The sequence below is a fragment of the Panthera leo genome, chromosome C2 (genome assembly GCF_018350215.1).
Source record: "Panthera leo isolate Ple1 chromosome C2, P.leo_Ple1_pat1.1, whole genome shotgun sequence".
NCBI classification, from domain to species: Eukaryota; Metazoa; Chordata; class Mammalia; order Carnivora; family Felidae; genus Panthera; species Panthera leo.
Window position 1 is genome coordinate 155154289 of NC_056687.1, and position 17889 is coordinate 155172177.

Genomic DNA, 17889 nt, shown 5'->3' on the forward strand with positions numbered 1-17889 from the left:
CTCGGCATGGTGACACAGCCTCGGCATGGTGACGCAGCATGACCATACTACTGACCTTCTGATGGCACGTCAGAAGGAGGATCATCTGCTTCCAGGCCACAGTTGACCACAGGTAACTGCAACCGTGGAAAGCAAAACTCTGGATAAGGGAGGGGGGGGACTACCATAATTCTTAACCGTCATTCTCTTCTTGTCCTAGACGGCAACCACCTCACAAAGCACAGCTTGCTAAGAAAGCCAGGATGCTGGTCAAGTCCTCTCAAAGACACTGGCCCCGTCCTGAAAATCAAATGTCTGTCAACTCTGAGGCAGAGCGCCCACGGGCTGTGCCTCCCAGGACTCAGCTCACCTTCCAAAGGAGTGAAGATTCAGGCCAAGCGGTAGGATGACAAGATAAAAGGCTCAGGTAGAAGAGCCAGGGCAGAGGCTGGCATGACTCGTGGCAGCAGGCTTCCTCATTCAGCATCAGCTGCGGGGGGGCTGACCCCTCTGCTGGTGGCCAGACATCTGGGGCCGCTCAAGGAAAGGCAAAATTAGGACCTAGACCGTTGAAAATACTGTGTGTGTTCCTCCACAGTACCGAAGAGCAAGGATGGAGGAAGAGAATGAAAATTTGTGAAAGTGTCCCCCGATCTCGAAATCTGGAAATGCGACCCAGCGTTATCGAGGGAAACGCTGTTTCCTATTGTGCTGTTCAGTTTAGAAGCCACGAGACACGCATGGCTACTCATATTTAAATTTAAAGTAATGCTACATTAAATTTAAAAACTCAGTTCCTCAATCATACCAGCCCGTTTCAAATATTCAATAGCCACATGGTGTTCATGGCTGTTACAATAGACAGCACAGCAAAAGAAAATGAACATTTCCATCATTGCAGAAAGTTCCACTGGACACTGCTGATGGTAGGGAAGAGACAAGAGAAAATCTATTGACAATATCTAGCCAGACAACGTTTCCTGGCTTCTTCTGCAATGATCTTGGTTCTTATGTGGTCTGGAAACTATGAGAAGCTCACAAGGGATTCAGTTAGAACTTCTGGCAACCTCCTTCTCTTGACTTGTGACAAAATCTACATCCCTTAGTAAAGACACCACAAAGGAGGACTCTGGACTGTCAGACAAATGATTCAAGAGTCATTTGCAAAGGGAACAACTTTCAGTGGACTCTAACCAGCAAGGGCTCTTCTGAGATCGCTCTGCCCATTTGCCATTTTCCTGGATACATTTCCATTATGCTTGGCAGGTGGAACTCTCTCCTGGGCTTCATTCCTCTTGTGGGTCCTTCTTTCCACCCGCAACTCTGGGTGGAAAGAGCACAGAGCTCTCCTCAGTGTCAGTTCAAAAGCTGACTTTGCTTCTCTGGACATTCTTCCCCCAATCAAACTGACATCAAAATGCCAACATTTAAAGATTCATTAATAATCATCCTGCAGACTAGAAGAAGGATTCAGGTCTTGGCATGTAATCTATCAGCAAAGCGGCCACTTTAACCCTTGGGCCGGTGAGTAAAAGACATGTAACTGGGTCATAGGAACGGGTTTTAATCAGACGAATCCCGAAGTTGGAACGTTCCGCAAGAAAACAGGTCTGGACTCTTTATTAAAAAATCAATGTCATGGGAAAATTGGGACAACTGTTTCAGATAAAGGAACAAAAGAGACATAACTGAATGTAATATTTATACCTTGATCAGATGCTGCTTCAGAGATTAAAGAAACACAGCTATAAAAGGGATTTTGGAAAAATTGAGAAATGTTGATCGTGAACTGGATATCAAGTGATGTGTGGCATTAATGTTAATATTCTCAGAAGTGATAATGTCATTAGAGTGATGAAGGAAAACATCTATATTAGAAAATGCATGCTGAATGAAATATTTAGGAAGAGGTCTCATAGCGTCTGCAACTTTTACATATGTAGGGACAAAAGGAAAAATATAGAAAAGTACAACAAATACGGCAAAATGTTAGTTAATTGTTGAATCTACATGGTACAGAGATAGCCATTGTTTCGTTTTGCAACTTTTCTCCGTATTTGAAAATATTCAATGTAAAAGTTTGGACAGTGGAAGAATATGAGTGAATTTTAGAAAAACTAAGTTCTGACAAAGACAAAGTCCTTACCTCCATTTCGTTCAAAAAAGACCAAAAATCTAGAGAGACGGAAGGCAGAGAGTATTAAGTGCCATAACCCATGCCCACAAAAAAGCCAAATCCAATGGCATCATCAGACTGAATACTCATTTGGCGGGTACCACACATCAAGCACCAACCTAGGCACTGCATATACATAATTCAATGCAATCTTCACAATGTCCCCCAAACCTGAATCATTACCCCTACATCACTGATGTAAAAACTGAGGCTCGTAGAATCTTGGTCAAACTTACACAGCTATGAAGGAGCAGAACGAGGATGCAAACCACAATCTGTCCATTTCCAAATCCTAGGCTAATAGCCTCTTGTTATTTTAGCAGCAACAGTAATTCTTCTCTGTTAAATTCAATACTGAAAGAGGAGAAGTCTTAATTCTATAAGAGATAGAGACAGAGATAATGAGAGAGAGGTGAGGAGTTGGGGAGAGAATTGATTCCGGTTACGTGGGCTTCAGCAAAGTTTTAGATTCTAGTCAAATCATGTTGGAGCTCTAGTATCCTTTATCAAGCACCAGGGCGCCGCGTGGATTAAGACTGTCTATGGTATCTGGAAGGTCTAAATGGGCTGACAGAATCATCTTCCTCATCATCCTAGAAATCAGTCACATCATTGCCTCTATGCCAGCCACAATTTCCATTTTACTTACAGCTCGTTGTTCTCTCGATACCTTTTTTCTCTTTCTCTGAAAACCTAGCTATCTCCTGATATATATTACTGAATTCTGTCTTTTCATCTGTTCAGGAGGTAAACCGTCTAATGTGATAATTCGGCTAAGAATCTCCTAACTTCTCAACATTCTCATGGAACCTCCACCATGAGATATTTTATGTATCGCTCATTTTCTGTAACTATAATAAGTCGCAATCTTATAAGCTACTCAGCAGTTCTGCCAACTTGTATTCCAGGCACAGAGAGTAAAAGAGATGATGGTTGAGACCATTCATGTACCAACTTCTCCCAACATTCTTAGAATATACACATTTTCAAGTTTCTGAGGTGCTCTCATCAATGGAAATGCCCACCTTTAAGTGATCCTTGGATTTCCAGTAGTAAACAGCTTCCAGTAGGCGTAGGCTTGTCCTAAGCATGTGATAAACACTAAGATGATACACACTGTGTAGAATAGAATTTCTTGGTGGCAAACCACACCATTCTTCATACAACTGCTTGATTTTGCATGAGCTTCCATTGCTACAATTGTTAGTGCACCCTAACTTGCAGGCTGGTAGCTTCCCCCACTGGAGTGTGAGTTTAAATAGTACAGGGACATTTTGGTTTCTACACCACCCTAGCTAGAAAAGCATCAAGCACATTCCCATTTAGCTGAATGAATAAATGGGCTCATGCAAGTTTTGTTGGAAAAGTCAGGAGACATTATGACATGTGAAAAACAAACAGACCGTCCAGAGCAAGTTGCCAAATCCCAGATGCCCAGGGTTGACATTTCTATGATCCCTGTCCTAGACCAAGCCACCAACATCTTTTATCTGGATTCCTGCAACAGCCTAGAACAGTACAACTGCCTCTACTGAGACACATCCATTCTCTGCAAGTAGCCATGAGCGTCTTTACAGAAATGACATCACCACAATGGTGACATAGGTTGTTCCTGACTTTGCCCCCTCCCCACAAGAACAACTAGCAATTATTTATAAGCAAGACACCACTGAGAGAATTCTAGAACACGGGATGAGCCTGGAGCATCCCTTGCACTACGGAGACCAAGATAAGCTGCATTAGAAGGTTAAGAGAAGTGGCTACATGTTGACTGCATTGCTCATCCCCCCTGGCCAGCACAGCACCAAGTGGAGAGGTCTCCCCTGAGTCTCTGGTTCCTCCAGTGGGAAAAGAGAGCCCAGGGTGGCAGGGACAGCCAGCTACTCCCCAGCATTATGGGTTTCTTCATGAGAATCTCTCTGACCGTACCCTACAGGTGTTGTAGGAGAATCTGCAGGGCTCAACCACTGGGAATCTGACTGTGACGGAGAAGGAGACAGGGGTACACAACAACAAGCTGATGGATCTTGCAAAGAAGTCCATACCTGCGGTGCCCAAGTAGTCATCTCAACCAGCAGCTTTGCTCATCTGCAGAACCAAGTCAGTGGTACACTCTGGCCAAGGAATTCATTTGCTCGCCCTATAGCCTGGTTTGCCCAGAGCCAGGTAAGGAGCTGAGTCATAGCCCCACCCATCGCAGAGAGTGTCTCCTGACCCAAGGTGCTATGCAACTGTATAGCTGTGTAGCAATGCTTGAGCTGAGAGAAGGCGGGTGGAGCTGATTGCTCCCATACCAAAGCCATTGCCAGGCATTCAGGGTCCCCCTGCTGTACACAGGCAGGGGGTTTAACTCACAGCTGAAGCTGAGTGTAGCTCTGGGCCCCTCCCAGCTGAAAAGCCTGTTTGAGAAAAATTGAGAGAGACCTGAAGTGGGCCCCTTCACATCCCACCCAGGCAAGGAAACATAGTCTAACCCACCGTGGAGAGTGTCTCCTGACCCCATCTGACCAAAAAGGCTAATGAGAACACCCGGAAGCTGTGTAAGCCAGCAACACTTGAGCCAGGAGACCATCAGGCAGAGCTGATAGTTCACAGGGTGAAGCCATGGCCTATTTCTGCCAGAGAATTGGGACATGGGTCAGCTTGAGGTAAGGTAACAAAGAGCTTTACTGGCTTTAGAGCTGCTTCTCCCACTGCACCTAGGCAAGGAAACGGATTCACTGACCTTCTCAGTGCTAAATACAGCCTTCAGCCTGCTCAACCACGGAACCTAACTAGAGCATATGGGAAGCTACGTAGCCCATTCAACAGCCTTGCTCATAGTAGCACTTGAACAGAGAAAAGAGACTACTATGGCTTTCCACATCTTGCTTTACCTGACCAGGGCATTCAGTGCACACTCTTGCCTGCTTTTAGTTCCCAGAAATAAACCAAACAGACTTATGGATGCAGCAAAAGTAGTTCTAACAGGGAAATTCATAGCAATAGACACCTACACCAAGAAGCAAGAAATCCTAAATAAGCAACCTAATTTTATGCCTTAAGGAACTAGAAAAAGAAGAACAAACCAAGCCCAAAGTTAGCAGAAGGAAGGAAATAATAACAATTAGGACATAAATAAAATGAAATAGAGAACAGAGGACAATAGAAAAGATTAACCAGAGTTGGTTCTTTGAAAAGATAAACAAAATTGACAAAATCATAGCGTGACTAACCAAGAGGGAGGAGCCAAATCAGCAAAATTAGACATGAAAAAGGAGACATTACAACTGAAACCACAGAAATACAAAGGATTTTGTTCTACCATGAACAGCTATACACCAACAAACTGGACAACCTAGAAGAAATGGAAAACTTCATAGAAACATACATCCTCCCAAGGCTGAATCAGAAAGAGATAGAAAATATGAATAGACCAATTACTAGTAAGGAGTTCGAATCAATGGTCACAATCTGCCAGTGAAGAAAGCCCAGGACTAGATGGCTTCAGTGACCAATTTAACCAAACATTTAAAGAAAAATTAATACCAATTCTTCTTAAACTCTTACAAAAAATTGAAGAGGAAAGAATATTACCCAGCTCATTTTATGGTATTTATTAGCATTACCCTGATACCAAAGCCAGATAAGGACACTAGAAAAGAAAACTACAGCTCAGTATCTCTGATAAATATACATCCAAAGTTCTCAACAACAACAAAAAATACTAGCAAGCCAAATTCAGCAGCACAATGAAGGGATCACTCACCATGATCAAGTGTGATTTATCCCTGGGATGCAAGGCTGGTTCGACATATGCAAACCAATTAGTGTGATACAAGGCTTTGAAAGAAAGTAATCATATGATCATCTCAATAGATGCAGAGAAAGTATTTGACAAAATTCAATATCTGTTCGTGATGAAAAGACTTAAATTAGGAATAGAAGGAACATATCTTAACATAATAAAGGTCATATATGACCAGCCCACAGCCAGCATCATATTCAATGGTGAAAGTTTGAGAGTTTTTCCTCTAAGGTCAGGGGCAAGACAAGGAGGACCACTGTCACCACACCTAACAAAGTACTGGAAGTCCTATCTAGAGCATCAGGAACGAAAAATAAATAAAAGTCATCAAAATTAGAAAGGAAGAAGAAAAATTGTCTCTATTTGCAGATGACATAATTTTAGAGAGAGAAAATTCTGAAGACTCAAACCAAAACCTGTCAGAACTAAGCAACAAATTTAGTAAAGTTGCAGGACACAAAACTAATAGACAAAAAATACTAACATTTCTATACACTAACAATGAGTGAATTTTCTGAAAAAGAAAGAAATTGATCCTATTTACAATAGCATCAAAAGAATAAAGTACCGAGGAATAAATTCAACCAAGGAGATGAAACATCTCTACTCTGAAAATGGCAAGACATCGATGAAATAAATTGAAAACACCAATACATGGAAAGGTATCCTATGTTCTTGAATTGGAAGAATTACTATTGTTAAGATGCCCATATACTAAAAGCCATCTATAGATTCGATGCAATCCTATCAAGATTCCAATGGCATTTTTATAGAAATAGACAAAAACCACACCAAAAAATGTATATAGAGCCACAAAAGACCCCAGATAGCCAAAAATGAAATGAAACAAAAAAAAATCCTGAGAAAAAAGAACAAAGCAGAAGTCATCACACTTCTTGCCTTCAAGCTATACTTTAAATAAAATATATACAGCAATAAATATATATATATATTTATATAATAACTACATATATAAATTTATATATATAAACATATATATATATACAGTAAATAAAATATATACAGTAAATAAAATAGCACGTACTGGCGTACAAACAGACAAATGGACCAATGGAAGAGAATTAAGAGCACAGAAATAAACCCAAGCACATACAGTCAGTTAATATCTGACAAAGGAGCCTAGAATACTCACTGCAGAAAAGAGAGTCTCTTCAATAACTGGTCCTGGAAAAACTGGATATTCACATGTAAAAGAATGAAACTTCACCCCTACCTTAACACCACTCGCAAAAATTAACATGAAATTGGTTGAAGATTTAAATATAGGACATGAAACCATTAAACTCTTAGCAAAAAAACATAAGGAGAAAGCTCCTTGACACGGGTCTTGGTAACGATTTTTGGAAATCCCACCTAAATCACAAGCAACAAAATGAAACTACATGAAACTAAAAACCTGCACAGGAAAAGAAACCACTAACAAAGTGAAAAGACAAACTACAGAATGGGGGAAAAGATATTTGCAAATCACACATCTGATAAGGGGTCAATATCAAAATATGCAAAGAACTCATACAACTCAATAGCAAAGAAATAATCTAATTAAAAAGTGAGTAAAGGCTCTGAATAAACATTCTTCCAAAGAAGATCTACAAATGGCCAACAGACACATGAAAAGATGCTCAACATCACTAATCACTAGGCAAATGCAAATTAAAACCACAACGAGATATCACCTCACACCTACAGGAATGGCCATCACCAAAAGGACGAAAGATAACAAGTGGTGGCAAAGATTTAGAGAAAAAGGCACTCTTGTGCACTGTCGGTGGGATTGTACACCATAGAAACCAATTTGGAGATTCCTCAAAAAAATTAAAAATAGAACTGCCATATGATCTAGCAACTCTATTTCTGGGAAGATATCCAAAGGAAATGAAAACAGCAACCTGAAAAGATATCTGCATCCCCATTTTTATAGCCGAATTGCTTTTCATGTCCTGGCTTTACAATAGCCAAGACATGAAAACAACCTAAAGTGTCCATCAATCGATGGACAGAAAACAGAATTGTGTGTACACACACACACACACACACACACACACAGACACACACACACACAATGGAGTATTATTTGACCGTTTTTAAAAAAAAATAGGAAATCCTACCGTTTATGACAATATGGATGGACCATGAAGGCATTATGCTAAGTGATATAAGACAGAGAAAGACAAATACTGCCTGATCTCACTTATATGTGGAATCTAATAATTGGTTTTTTTTTTTTTGAGAGAGTGCAAGTGGGGGAGGGGCACAGAAAGAGGGAGAATCTCAAGCAGGCTCTGCACTATCAGCACAGAGCCCGTGTGGGGCTCAAACTCACAAAACCGTGAGATCATGACCTAGGCTGAAATCAAGAGTCTGACGCTTAACCAGCAGAGCCACCCAAGCACCCTGGGAATCTAGTAATTAAACAACACCAAAATTCTAGCAAAAGAGATCAGATTTGAATTACCAGAGCTGACGCCAGAACAGGGGAAATTGGAGAAAGGCAGTCAAAAGTTAAGTAAGGACTGGGGATATAAGGCACAACATCATGACTGTGGTTAACTCGGCTGTATGATTCCTATATGGAAAGTTGCTAAAAAGAGTAGATTCTAAGAGTTCTCATCACAAGGAAATTATTTTTTTTCTTTTTGGCGGGGGGGGGGGGGATTGAAACTATATGACATGATGGATATTAACTAAACCAATTGTAATCATTTCACAATATATGTAAATCCAACCATTATGCTGTACCCCTTAACCTTGCACAGTGGTGTATGTCAATTATTTCTTAATAAAATTGGAAAAATAATTTCAAAAATGTAAATCATATAGTAGTAAATAAAAGTTTTAAACATTTAACGTCTTCATATTCAACTTGAATTCAAGATACTAACTGCTTGCCTTGTTCTGCAAAGCCTTGTCAGTACCCTACCTGAACACCCGAACCCCATTTCTTACCACTCACTTTCTTCCAGATTTGCTCTCCTCTACCCACTCTGGTTTCTTTCCCACTGTCAGAAACACGCTCCCCTCCATAGCTTCATGTGGCTTGTTCCTCATCTGTCAAGTCTCATATTAACTATCACCATCTCAGAGGGGCCATGCGTTACCAATCCTAAGTAACAGCACCCATACATTTATTTTCTGTTGCTATACCTTGTTCCTTTCTTCCATGGCACCAATAAAAAAACCCGGAATTATTAATTTTGTTCTTCCTCTAATTGCTCATTTTCATCACTATATAGGTGGTATTATAAGAGCAAACACTATGTCTGTACTTGGTACATGGTACACAGACTATAGCACATGGTTCAGATCCAGTGAATATGTATGGCCTTTGGAGACCACCAAAGATGTCTAGCAGGCAGTGTGTGCCATATTTGTATACGTCAGGGGCTTGACCCAGACAGAGGGAAAGAAAACACGCCTTGACAAAACAGGATGAGGTTTGGGGATATTTAATCATCTGTAGAAGCTGGAACCCACCCTCCTTTCACCAGGGAAGACTGGTGTTTTCATGCTCCACATAACTCAAGGGGTTGGGGCAAAATCACGGAGGAGGTGATAGATCCCCTCTCTAGCAGCTTTTCTTTTCTCCCCTAGGAACTTCATGTCCCTAGACCCTATTATTTCAGCTATTTTGCCAAACTTTGAGGTTCATGATAGCTAGGATTGCTCTATTTCTGTAAGGTCAAAGCCTGACTCAAGGTCCGATCCAGAGCAGTTGCAAAAAATATGTCTGTCAAACTGAACAAAACATAAAGTCACTATTTCCAAAGAATCCTATTCCAAAGGGTGACTTAGGGGTCTAAAGGAATCCAGGATCCAGCAATATCAGAACAATTAGTGAGGATGAAGCTGTCACACCCAGCAAGTCTTGGACTTTAGATCCATAAATGAAAATTCATATTTTTTTAAAAACAACTCATTGTCTGAAAAATGTTAACCTGTCTAAAATATTTTCATACTCAAGGAGCAAATAATAATTGAGACAATCGGATGTCCTAACTCCAAGGGGGTCTTATCAAGCTCTACAAATAAATCTATTCCAGGTTGTGCTGAAAACAGAAACAAAAGAAACAAACAAACAAACAAACGATCCCACTGTGGCAAGAAAATGTCAGGAGCCAACCAGTGCATTGAATAGGAACCTGATTGGAAAGACTAAAAAAGAAAATCTGGTTGATTTAATCCTTTTATATGACAGAAGCTGGATTTTCTCAGCCCAATTGTGCTCTATGGGTATCTGACAAGTCTAAACTGCCAGCTTAAAGGCATTCAATAAATTTCAAGTTGTTTCTATGTCAGAGGGTTGAATTTAGACAAACTGTGTTGACTTGAAATTGGACAGCTGGAATTTGTATTTTCAGTTGTTGGAAATTTCAGTGCAGATTTGACAAGTATTGACGATTCTTTATTGACATGAAGCATTCGTACAAATCATGGAATTCTATAAAGTACCATTCTATTCACCTTTTATTTGATGTTTTCTGCTTTTCAGAAAGCCCATTTTTCTAATAATTTTAAATATTCGGAATAATCCTCAGAATAGAAGATATAATAAATTGGCAAGAAAGTCAAGGTTCTGTGTAGCTTAGAATAAGCTAAATTTGTAATGAGGCCGTTATTAATGTTAACTTCCACAATAGATGTTTTCTGGGCACCTCACAAATTGCATAATTTGTCTTGTGTTCCCAAGTTCAATTTGCAGGTCCTGCAGTGTCAGTAGTGAGGTAGGAGCTGTGATTACAAACAACATCACTATATTCTGACTATGGCACAGGTCACTGCTACTTTTAGAAAGCCAGAGAGAGTGAGGATAGAAGTCTCCCCTCCATAACATCTACACATTAAGCAAGGCTTAGTTTGTTCCTGTTGCATAGGCTCCCAGACATAAATGCTTCCTTTGGGGAGTTCTTTTCCACCTCTTCCTGAAACATGAGTCTCCGAGGAAGGCTGAGATTAATAGTGCATCAGGTTATGTTTAATCTTCTCCCAATATTTCATTTTGCTTTAATCCTATAACATTTGCATTTCTGAAATTAGGGTATCTGATGCATTGGAGTGAGACCCAGAGGCCTCATTTAGGTTAGATTTATTATCTACTAAATGACTTTCTTAGCAGATCTCTTTATCTCTCTGTGTCTGCCAGCTCATCTCAATGCTCTATCTTGAGCAGATTCTATTATACAAAAATTTATTATTACCTTTTTTTTTAGATCTTCTACACAGGTCTCAGATACTTTATTGTTAATAGTAAACCCTAACTGGCTCACTACAACACAAGTAGCAGAGATGTGTAAAGTGCCCACTTGTGAACGAATATCTGTAAAGTGTTTTGACTCTCCAAGTCTCCCCAAATCCATGGTGTTAGAGATTTCAGTATTCCCTCCAAACTTCTCTTTCTAGGCCCAAAGACCCAAATTCCTAGCACCGAGGACACCGAGGACATTGATAAGAGGTATGTTTCTTAATGCAACCCCATGCTTGGGCAAAGAATAATGGAAACACAAGTCAGGGAAAGAGGTTTGGGTCTCAGGTGAAGGAAAAATATAGAAGTGTGTTTAAAATATATAAGCAAAGAGAGAGTTAAGAAACTGTCACACGTGAGAGGAACTAGAGGCAATTGGAAAGAGCCCAAGGAACAAAGAAAGAAGTGCCACCAAGGAAGCTGGAGCAGCAGCTAATCAGCTTTCTGATTATCTATGGCTCAACTAGCTTAACTAGCCCAACTAGTCAGTTGGCTGATTCCACCGATGATGTACAACGGTGAACGCGAAGCAAGTCGGTTTGGAATTCCGGAATAGGTTAGCACATCAAGTGGTCCCATGACTGAGGGCAGTAGGGTACAGAAATCTACACGGGGTATCGGTACATGGAGTTGAGAATGGTAACATAGATAGCGTTGAAGATGGAGATGAAAATGGGTATGGGGTGAACATAAGAAATGGGGGGGAGGGATAAGGAGGTGAGGACTGATCTGATCAACATCAGCTGTGGGAAGCCAGGGTGAGGCAGCTCTTTGACTGGAAGGTCTGAACCATGATCAAGAACATAGGACAGATTCCGGTTCCAAAAAAGAATATTCTAGAATGGGCTAGTCGAATATCAGCAAAAAAACAAATGAATTATTGCTCTGAGCAGGGCTCCAGACCTAGTGGGGAAATCAGAGTGCCGTGGATAAGATAAGGCTGAAACCAAGCCTTTCTTTACTGACCGAAAAGGTGGAGCCATGTTGTTGCCGGGCTGGAATATGAACCTTCCACCTACCAGGCACCAAATCCATACCTGCACAACTAGTTCAGGCTTAACTACTAGAAGACTGCTATGATTCCTGTGTCAGGGCCAGGATAAACTCAAGACATGGTCATGCCGAGCTGGAAAGTGGTAAAGGAGAGACAGACAAGTGTGAAGCATGTGTGCGTGTGTGTGTGTGTGTGTGTGTGTGTGTCCATCCTCAGACATTTCCTAGGGCAAACAAGCCATGAAATCTGTTTTTCATTAGGCAGGAACTTAATCCAGAAGGAACACCCTAAAACATGTTTACCTCCTGTATATATCTACCCTCAGGTTACAAATAATTCTCAACAACTATAACCAGAAACCATTTGTAACTTCACTTTGCCTCCGATGAAGCAGACGATGATAGACAAGGGTTAAACTGATTTTTAAAATGTGAGCAAAAATATGAACACATTCGGAAAAAGAAGGCCTTTCAAATATTTAAAATGGAAATATTCACTGGTTTTATTTCTGGGAACAATTGAAGACTCTCACCGTGTGTGGGGGGAGGAGGTGTGTGTGCAGGAGTCGGAACCTAACGTGAAGTTAAATTCTGTTGAGCATCTAGATGAAGACAAAATATGGCTTGGGTCTCAAATGGAATATATATTTTCAAAGGCCGTCAGTGTTGAAGCAAAGCAGATCTGCCACACATACAAAAATGAATTATTTGTTCTGTGTGTGTGTGTGTGTGTGTGTGCCTGTGTGCACGCGCACGCGCATCACAATATGAAGTCAACATCTGTTTGTCCTTTTATTTAAGCAAATACGTTTATGGAAGATTAAGACACAAAGATGGGAAAAAGATGCATGCTGTATGTAAGAGGAAGGGAAAGATCAAACACAAGGAAAGAAGCAGACCTTAAGAGGGAAGCTAGAAAGGGAAAAAGGGGATCCACACCCCTAAACTGTGAATAAAAATTTTTGTTTGCAGGGCCATTTATTAAGGATTTGTGGTTGCTGCTCTCTGTGACATTCAAACGACAGCAAACTGACGGACTTCTGGCCAGTACACCTTAACGGTTCAGCCCTTACAGACAGGGCATTCCTCCTGCGTATCAAGGCTTTTGATGGAGGGACAAAATCAGAGGCCCTTTGTGGTCCTTTATGGCAACACTTATTTTAAGGAACTAACAGTCAGAAAATTGAACTGGTAGAAATCCAAAGAACAAAATGTGTTAGCTTTCCCTCTGTTCCCTGCTGCTTCAAATAGGAAGTCTTCAAGGGCAAGAAGAAGGAGCAAGTGCATTTTTAAGAACAAAGTGCTTTTCTCTCATTGATGGAGATTAACATGCAGCTCAGACTTCAGGGTCACTTTGGGTGAGAGTCCAGTTTTTCTAATACAAAGTATCCACCTGCTCCTGGGAAACACACAAATAAGGCAGGCAGCCAGGCAGCGACCAAAGACAGCCATCACCAGCGGCAAAGTTGTAAGCACCACCCATCCACCCACCCACCGGCTCCCATACCATCACCAAAGTTAACCCAATGCCAGGGACACTGCTAACTTACACTGAAGATCCAGGAGACTTAAGGGAAGGAAAACCCATTAAGAAATCACACAGTCTATCTCCTGGCTTATGGCACACACCTAATCAAATTTCAGAAAGCCAAGATCTCTGTATTTAAGGTACCCATATCTTCATGCCCGGAGAGGCGTGTTAAAGGAAACTCGCTTCACCCTTCCGTACCTCAGTTTCCTCATTGGTGAAGGAAAAATAATAATCCCTATGCGCTCAGAAGAGCCAGAAATGTTAAAGGAAGCTATTTACCCTTTGTGAACTATATTTTGCCAATGCCAGCTAAAGATGGGGGCTTCCATTTTCTCCCATTATACTTCATCGCCATAATATAAATCCACAGAAATCAAAGAATTGGTTCTTTCAATCATTCAAAAATAGCTATTGTCATGATGTAAGGATAAGAAACTTTCTGGCCATGGTCCTACTCTGACCTTGTGACTGTCCCCCACGTGAAGGGAAAGCGTCTAACACTATTATATGTTTGGCTTTGGAATCCGCATCTGCCAACGAGAGACAGCTCACCAGCTTACCGAAATCCATCTAAGAAGTCTCAGTAAGACCTTGGACAGTTACTCGGTTGTGATCATTTTCTCCTTCAGTTTCTAATTCTCCATTCAGAGCATTCTCTAAAGGAAGAACGAATGAAACTTTTTACTATGAAAATAACTCTGGAAACCTAAGATTCAAACCAAATTCAAAGTCATGGTTTTGTCACAGTAAAATCATGTGAGTAGCCTGCCTTAACAATGTATCGCCGTAGCTGCACGACTAGAGTAGGCCTCTTTCCCGGGCCACTGTGAAAAAATACGATACAAAGAGAAGACACCAGGGTCTTCTGAACACGTCTCACAGCTCTGGCCTCCTGGGTTTTGCCATTATAAAATGCCAGCCTCATATGCTGCATCTTTCACTGAGAGGCTGAGCATAAAACGAGCAGCTCGAAGTACAAACCTCTGCATTATGTGTACAACATGTTCAAAGACAATGCCTCTCACCATTATTCAATGACTCTTTATGCAAACGCCCACCAGAGAGTGATCTTCCCAGGTATAAACCTAGGAAAGCATGCATATCGCCAGAAAGTAGAGACCGTTGTTCTTTGTTAGAAAGAAGTCATCCATCAGAATGTGACTTGTCTTCTTTCTCGGTGCCACCAGGAAATCTAAAGTGAAGGCTTGTGCCCACTGTGGCCTTCTATAAGCTTATTATTACTTTACCTTTCTCTCCCTGTCTTTATGAGCCTTCTGTCATTGTCCTTACTATCTAGCACAAGGGCTGCTTACGGATTTATAGCATGTTTTAAAAAATATATAGACCTTCACATAGGTATAATCAAAAATTAATGCCCAAGAGGTAAACACCAAAATTCCCAGTGGTATTCCACAGCCTTCGTGACCTGTCCCGGCCATGCTGCATATTCTCTAAATTATAGGCACATTGATTTTCTAGTAGATTTTCTAATTTACCAGGTTGTTAATACCAACATACCTTCGCTCTCATTTTTCTCTCTCCACGCCCACACTCCCATCTTTAACCACTTACCCTTCTTTCTGTGACTCATATCAAGCTTTCTGTAAGAGTACTCTATGATTGTCCTGAACAGATTTGGGCAATTGGGGTTTTTGTTAACGTCCTTAGTTTTGTTTTTAAACCCTCTGAGATCTCATCGCATACTAAATTTTTCCATGATGTTTTTAATGCTTCGTATGTCTGTCTGCCGTTCTTTTTTCCTCCCTCTCCTAGACTAGAAAGTCTTTTGAGACATGGACTATGCCTTTACATCTTTTGTCCCCCAAATCTAGCCATACTCAGAGGAGGCTAACAGAAGAACAACAACAACAACAATAACCACAGAAACCAGTAGGTAGTAATAGGACTGAATGAATGAATGAATGAATGAGCAAGCAAGTGAATGGAGTACCACCATAACACCAAGTTCAAAAAAGAAAGAAAGAAAGAAAGAAAGAAAGAAAGAAAGAAAGAAAGACCAGCAAAAACAACCATGGAAGGCTGCAGTGCACTTCAAGAATAAAATATGGATGAAATCAAATTACCAGTGATGAGTGAGGATGCATTCACTTGTGTTCACAAATTCTGTCAAAGGGAAAGACATGTCCAAGGAAATAAATTATCATCCCAAGGTAGTTTGACTGAAAAGAAGAGCGTAGGATGAGGGAGGGAGCAGGCATGGTGAGTAGTAAAAGCAATTCTTTATACCAGTGGGAAAAAAGGTGACATTAGCATGTACGAAAGTCCTGCCACGCTGCGAGAAATGGGCCAAGGTTTTCACATGTTAACTCAACCAATCCTCGTTTCAGCTTTAAAAAAAAAGTAAAGTATCTCCATCATCATCATCATCATCATCATCATCATTTCAAAACTCTCACAAAGCCCCCTGAATTTTGAAAAGTATGCCACATCTACATGGAACGAAGGCATCCACTGGACTGCCATTTATGATCTCTCTACCCTGGAAAACTTCAGGTACCTGGCCGTAATGGGGAAATGTTATCATTTCTTGAATACTTATAGCTAAAACCCATATTACTTCACTTAGAAGCTTCAGGTACGTTTAGTGCCCGATGGATAATATGCCCAGAGACCATATTTTTAGAAGCTATAGGAAAAATAGAGGCCACCTGGTGAGGAGGTTTAACAGGGTGCAGGGAGATTACATGGAACAAGATCAGGATCTTCACATACCAGCAGAGTCTTTGGTCAGACTTCTCTGACAACATTCATTTGCTCCTTGGCCACCTTAATATTCATGGAGCACCTGCTGTATCCCCGACACGGAATCCACAAGGGAACAAAAGGGACAAATGGCCCTGCCCGTATGCAGCTTACTCCTCTCCGCACTTGAAGTACTTTGTGCTGATTTCATCTGAGATACGGGTTTCTCCCAATATCTGAAAGTACAGCATTCCTATGAAACCTTTCATAACCTGAAATGGTGTGAAGTAAAAAAGCAACTATCATTAAGTTATATGAAAAAAAAAAATTTTTTTTGAGCATTCCCAGGGCCAACAACTAACCTCTGTCAGGCTTTTCTGATACCTTAGGACCCACCTCGCTAACGGATGCACAAAATAAATCGAGATGAAGCACAGATGCTCACAGGCACAGCTCAAAGCTCTGGCTGCTGGATGCTGAGACGCTGAGTGTGGATTCCAGAGAAGGAGCTGGGCGGGGCCAGGGAAGGAGCTGGGCGGGGCCTCTCTGCTGCTCAGGTGCAAGCTGCCTCTGTAATGGCTCCCTGCACCACAAACGCTCTTTTTGCGTTAGCCTTGAAAGTGAAAATTCTCTTCAATTTCTTTCAGTTGGAGACAACAGGTACTAATTTGGTCTTCCATAAAAGCAGAGTGGCATAATGTGAACTTTTGACAAGCAGAGGATACCTGTGCTTGCTTTCAGAGGTTAGGCAGAATATCTAGAAAAACAATCATTCAGATCTGATTCCTTAATCGACCAATAAACAATAAATAGATAATAAATAGTAAGCATAAGGGGTAAATAATTTTGTAGTGGATAAATAGCGATAGGTGTTACAACGAAAGGAAGTTGCAAAGTAGGAGAGGAAGGAGGGGAATTGGGGTGTGGTGCCCTGGTGGCATTGCTACATTAGGGTCCAGTCTAACCCCCCTTATCTGTGGGGCGTGTATTCGGAGACCCCCAGTGGCCGCCTGAAACCACGGGTAGTACTGAATCCTATATATACCATGTTTTCTTCCTACACGTTCTCACCTAAGATAAAGTTTAATTTATACATTCACTGATAATAAAATGGAACAATTACAGCGATATATCGTAACAAAAGTTACGCGACTATGGTCTCTTTCTTTCTGAAAATATCTTACTGTAACTGGTCTACCACTCTTCTCGTGACGGTGTGAGATGACAAAATGCCTACACGAGACGAAGTAGGATGAGCCACAGAGACACCGTGAGGTAGCGTTAGGCTACTATTGACCTTCTGATGGTCCTTCAGGAGGAGGAATGTCTGCTTCCACAATAGGCTTGATTGTGGGTAACTGAAACCACAGAAAGCAAACCAATGGATGAGGAGGGACCCCTGTATGCAGGGTTATTCTCCTGGAAAGGCAATCATGTCAGAGGGAACTGTTCAGAGAAGC